This window comes from Amphiprion ocellaris, chromosome 8 (genome assembly GCF_022539595.1).
Source record: "Amphiprion ocellaris isolate individual 3 ecotype Okinawa chromosome 8, ASM2253959v1, whole genome shotgun sequence".
Taxonomy (NCBI): domain Eukaryota; kingdom Metazoa; phylum Chordata; class Actinopteri; family Pomacentridae; genus Amphiprion; species Amphiprion ocellaris.
The window spans coordinates 22,631,213-22,637,546 of NC_072773.1; positions in this window are offsets into that span (position 1 = coordinate 22,631,213).

The following is a 6,334-nucleotide window of genomic DNA, read 5'->3' on the forward strand; positions in this document are numbered from 1 at the left end:
AAGAAAGAAAACTATGAAGAAGACAATGAAAAGTCTTATAGATATTAATTTATTGAGAACAAATACTCACAAACACCAACTGTAATGTCACATGAAAGCAAAATTTATAGTTTATATTACATTCTATGATCCTGACAAGTACAGTTACACATAAAGTAATAACCATATACATATATTGAATTATTCTCATGTGTGCAACAAACAAAAATGTATTGATAAAGTGCATCTGAGTGCTTATTTCATAAATAAGTGCTTGTTCTATGTTAACCCTTTAGAACCCAGCGTAGCGCCGGCGCTACGTTTTGCATATTGATTTTTGATTGGCTGTAGATTTTAAACCAGATAAGATAGATTGATAATTCTTTTTGCATATAAAATCTGGGGAGTTACACTAACGTTTCACACATTCACCAGGTCTCAGGGTGCTTTTTCGTTGCAGTGATGGGTTTGTAAAAATACACAATAAAGCGCACACAACAAAACTCTTTATAAACCAGACCACCGGTATTTGGAGGACTTCTTACGTTGAAATAAGCGTGATCACGTTGTGGCCATGACCTGTCACATAATTCTTATGTGTCCATACCCGAGAGGCTCCCGTCCCCATCAACAGGAAGTGAAGTTATTGCCGGGAGTTGTAGTTTTTCAGCCGACTACAACTGTAGTTTTCGGCTGTAGCCTGCACAGATACGAGCTGTCACTCGTTTCAGTCCCACTTTTTTTTGTTTTTTTTTTTTTACAAAAACATTCAGACACACAGCCCACACACACACCAGACATCCGCCACGGTCCGTGTACGGATTTGGTAATTGGATTTTCCGTTCTGAAACGGGTATTGAAAAACAAAAAACGAGTGGTTATTTGATTTTCGTTTTAAAATACAAAAATTAAAATTGATATACAAGGCGTTTTTCCTTTTCATTATCAAAAAGGGATATACGATTTTTTGTTTAAAAAAATGCTTTGATTTTCGTTTTATATTGAGAATAACAAGAAAGTAAAAGCAGTAAGAGACAGAAACGAAAAAAGGTCAATTTTTTCATTTTCTCAGACCGGAAGTGGTCATCAGCAAGTGTGGAGCCAAACAGAGTACGGTGCATTGACTGTATATACATATTTTTTCGTTAGTTTTCATGGTCAGAATGAGAGATCAGGTGGCTGATCTTAAAATAAATCAACACTGATTTTTTTATAGAGCGTTAAATTTTTACGAAGCGAGGGGGCGGGACTACTTGATTGACAATCCGGTCTGGAATGATTGACAGGTCCTATGGAGGAGGAAGCAGAGACTCTGTTCTCCTCGTTTGGATTAATTCTAATATAATAACTGTTGGTTTATTTATCGGTGGAGCAGCAGACCATTTTCCACAGACAGTTTTCCTGCCCGTTGGCTTGTTTTAACCAGTTTTCTACCTTCGGCTGATTCTACCAGCAGACACTGAAAGGACTCTAATAGTTCGGTAAGTAAATGTTTATTTTCGTATCGGTGCCGCTTTTAATGCACTTTATATGCAGCTTTAGTGTCAGATGTAACGTGTGCCATGCACTCCAGATGTTGGTGGAGTTTGTTTCAGTGTGTGTTGACCAGAGAAGAAAGTTAGCATAGTAAATATTAGCTTTAATGTTAGCAATGCTAACCGAGCTAGCTGCTAGTCGTAGCCTGATTAAAGCTAACGTAGCATCAAGCTAATGTGTTGAGTTTCATGTAAACAGCTGAAGTGTGTTGTGTTCCTGTAATGTGGTTCATTAAGTTCATAAAACTGTGGCTGGTTGACATTAATGTAACGTTCAGGAAACTTAAATGTGATTAAAACAGTAACGTTAATGTTCTAGTTGTCAGTAATCAGCTTTAATTTGACACTAAAACAGACTCTGATAGTTTTAAATGACGTCAGTTTCATTAATTTGTTGAAAATTGTCTCATTTGTTGTTGTGATGTTGCTGCTGATTCATTAAAAGCAGATGATCCATGTTGAAGATACGTTTAGTTCTAGTATCAGAAGTACAAGAAGGAAAATGGAAGTTTATTTCTGCTACGTCAAAGATTTCAGGATTAAAATAACTAAATGAGTCTTTATGCCTCAAACTTTATTTTTACAATAAAGAAATAATGAAATAATCACAGATAATAAAAATATAAATAGCAGAGAAAACCTGAGAGAATAATTTCCTTAAAAGTCTGTGAAGGAAAAGCAGCTTTTTTATCCTGAAAGATCAGAATCAGCTCCAACATCTGCATCTGACAGCATCAAGTCAACCAGAAAGAAAAGAAAAAAGAAAATGACTTCTTTCTGATCACATCTGTCCTGCTGCTCACATTCTTCACATTTATAGTCCACTTTTAAAAGTTCAGCAGAGAGGTGCTCTGCTTTGGACTGTGATGATGTCGTCGGTGACGTGGAGAGTGAAGTTTCCTTTTCACCCACAGCGTGCTTTAGGACAGCCGGGTCAGACTTGATGTTTGAAATACTGACTGACAGCTCAGATTTAACTGTCTGTAGTTCCGTTTTGATGGGTGTTAAACTTCACTCAAAGCCGCCAGGAGCTGGGTCTTTAAAATAACCGCCGTCTCGTTACAGAGTGAAAGTAGCAGTTCCTCCTTAAGGTCAGAGATTGCAGCATCTGAGGGCCTCTTCAAAAGAAGACGTAGTTGATGAAGGCGTTCTGGAGCAGGACCACAAAGACCACGACCAAGCAGCCTTGAGATCTTAGGCAGCGTCTCCCTCAGGTGGGTGTCAACGGTGTTCACGGTCAGGTCTGTGGTAATCCTGTCAAAAAACAAAACAGAAAAAAATCTAGACTATAAATCAACATGTAACCAAAACACTCTGTGTATAATGCAATAGTATAGGATGTAGTTCAGAAAATGTCAAAGTATAGTATACTTTTCAAGAATAACATAGTATGGCCTGTAGTTCATAGTATAGCATGTCGGCAAAAAACCCCAACCGATTATTATGTGGTTCAAAAAGTGCAAAATGATAGGATGTTGCCTAAAATTGTCATGTATGATATGTGGTTCAAAAAATGTCATAGTGCAGTATATTGTAAAAATAGTATGTTTTTCAAGAAAACATCAGAGTATATGTCGTCTAAAAAATGCCATAGAATAATTCATTGCACAAGTAAAAGTATAGTAATTTTTAAAACTGTTCAAATTCTTATATGTTGCTAAAAAACTAAAACAAAAAAAAACCGTCATAGTAATATGTCAATTTAAAAAGCCTACAGTATAGAGTGTCGCCCAACAAACGTCATAGTATAGCATGTCGCTCTACAAATGTCATAGTATAGCATGTCGCTCTAAAAATGTCATAGTACAGCATGTCGCTCTAAAAATGTCATAGTATGGCCTTTGGTCCAAAAAACGTCATAGTATAGCATGTCACCCAAAAAATGTCATAGTATAGCATGTCGTCCAAAAAACATCATGGTATAGCATGTCGCTCTAAAAACATTATAGTATAGCATGTCACTCTAAAAATGTCATAGTGTAGCCTTTGGTCTAAAAACGTCATAGAATAGCATGTCGCCCAATAAACGTCATAGTATAGCATATCGCTCAAAAAACGTCATGGTATAGCATGTCGCTCTAAAAACGTCATAGTATAGCATGTCGCTCTAAAAACGTCATAGTATAGCCGTTGTTCCAAAAAACGTCATAATATAGCCTTTGGTCCAATAAACGTCATAGTATAGCATGTTGCTCAAAAAACGTCATCGTATAGCCTTTGTTCCAAAAAAATGTAATAATATAGCATGTTGTTCAAAAAACATCATAGTATAGCATGTCTCTTTAAAATTGTCACCGTATAGCATGTCCAAAAAACGTCAGAGTATAGCCTTTGGTTTAAAAACGTCATAGTATAGCTTTTGGTCTTAAAACGTCATAGTGTAGCATGTCGCGCTATAAGCGTCATAGTATAGCATGTCGCTCTAAAAACGTCATAGTATACCATGTCGCTCAAAAAACATCATAGTATAGCCTTTGGTCCAACAAACATCATAGTTTAGCATGTTGCTCTATAAACGTCATAGTATAGCCTTTGGTCCAAAAAAATGTCATAGTATAGCATGTTGCTCTAAAAACGTCATAGTATAGCCTTTGGTCCAAAAAACGTCATAGTATAGCTTGTCGTCCAAAGAACATCATGGTATAGCATGTCACTCTAAAAACATCATAGTATAGCCTTTCGTCCAAAAAACGTCATAGTATAGCATGTCGTCCAAAGAACATCATAGTATAGCAAGTCGCTCTTAAAACGTCATAGTATAGCATGTCGTCCAAAGAACATCATAGTATAGCGTGTCACTCTAAAAACGTCATATTATAGCATGTCATCCAAAAAACATCACAGTATAGCATGTCGTCCAAAACACGTCAGAGTATAGCCTTTGGTCTAAAAACGTCATAGTATACCATGTCGTTCAATAAACGTCATAGTATAGCCTTTGGTCCAACAAACATCATAGTTTAGCATGTCGCTCTAAACACGTCATAGTATTATAGCATGTCGCCCAAGAAATGTCATAGTATAGCTTTTGGTCCAAAAAAACATCATAGTATAGCATGTCGCCCAAAAAACGTCACAGTATAGCATGTCGCCAAAAAAACGTCATAGTATAGCATGTGGCTCAAAAAACGTGATAGTGTAGCATGTCGCTCTAAAAATGTCACAGTATAGCATGTCGCTCAACAAACGTCATTGTATAGCATGTCGTCCAAAAAACGTCAACGTATAGCATGTCGCTCTACAAACGTCATTGTATAGCATGTTGTCCAAAAAACGTCATCGTATAGCATGTCGTACTTGAAATGTCATAGTATAGCATGTCGCTCTAAAAACGTCATAGTATAGCATGTCGCCCTAAAAACGTCATCGTATAGCATGTCACTCTTGAAACGTCACAGTATAGCATGTCGCTCTAAAAACGTCACAGTATAGCATGTCGCTCTAAAAACGTCATAGCATAGCATGTCGCTCTAAAAATGTCATACTGTAGCATGTCGATCTAAAAACGTCATAGTATAGCATGTCGCTCTAAAAACGTCATAGGATAGCATGTCGCTCTAAAAACATTTTTTTGTGCCAAAATTCATCATGATTTTTTTTTTAAAGAAAACCTTTCTGGTGTGTTTTTCGCAGCCTGCTTTACATTATTTCATCATATGGCATGTTTTCACAACATGTTGAAAAATCGCATTTTTTTTCCGGCATAGTATACTATGGCGTTTTTTTTTTTGCGCCAAAATTCATGATGATTTTTTTTCAAAGAGAACCCTTATGGAATGTTTTTCATGGCCTCCTTTACATTATTTCATCATATGGCAAGTTTTCACGTCGAAAAATGACATTTTTCGACATAGTATACTATGGCGTTTTTTTGCGCCAAAATTCATGATTTTTTTTTCAAAGAAAACCTTTCTGGATTGTTTTTCACTGCCTACTTTACGTTATTTCATCATATGGCACGTTTTTACAACATGTTGAAAAATCGCATTTTTTTTCCGGCATATGGCGTTTTTTTTTGCGCCAAAATTCATGATGATTTTTTTTCAAAGAGAACCCTTCTGGAATGTTTTCCATGGCCTCCTTTACATTATTTCATCATATGGCATGTTTTCACATGTCGAAAAATGACATTTTTCGACATAGTATACTGTGGCTTTTTTTTTGCGCCAAAATTCATGATGATTTTTTTTTTTCAAAGAAAACCTTTCTGGAGTGTTTTTCACGGCCTCTTTTACATTATTTCGTCATATGGCACATTTTTACAATATCTTGAAAAATCGCATTGTTTTTTCGACATAGTATACTATGGCGTTTTATTTGCGCCAAAATTCATGATGATTTTTTTTTCAAAGAAAACCTTTCTGGAGTGTTTTTCACGGCCTCTTTTACATTATTTCGTCATATGGCACATTTTTACAACATCTTGAAAAATCGCATTGTTTTTTCGACATTTTATATCTTATATATGGGCTATTTTAGTACATGTTTCTAAGTATTTTGCATGAATACATGCATTTTCCCAGTTCCCAGTGACAGTGGTGCAGGTGGCCAGCTGGTATCTCCTTAGACACTTGCATGCCAAAAACGACCAGGAACTCATGAATGTCCTTTTGCAACATGCCAAAATGAATGGAGATCAAAGATTGCTGGAGTTTCATTCACTGCTTTTATTTGCGCCAAAATTCATGATGATTTTTTTTCAAAGAAAACCTTTCTGGAGTGTTTTTAACGGCCTCCTTTACATTATTTCATCATATGGCACGTTTTTACAACATGTTGAAAAATTGCATTGTTTTTTCGACATAGTATACTATGGCGTT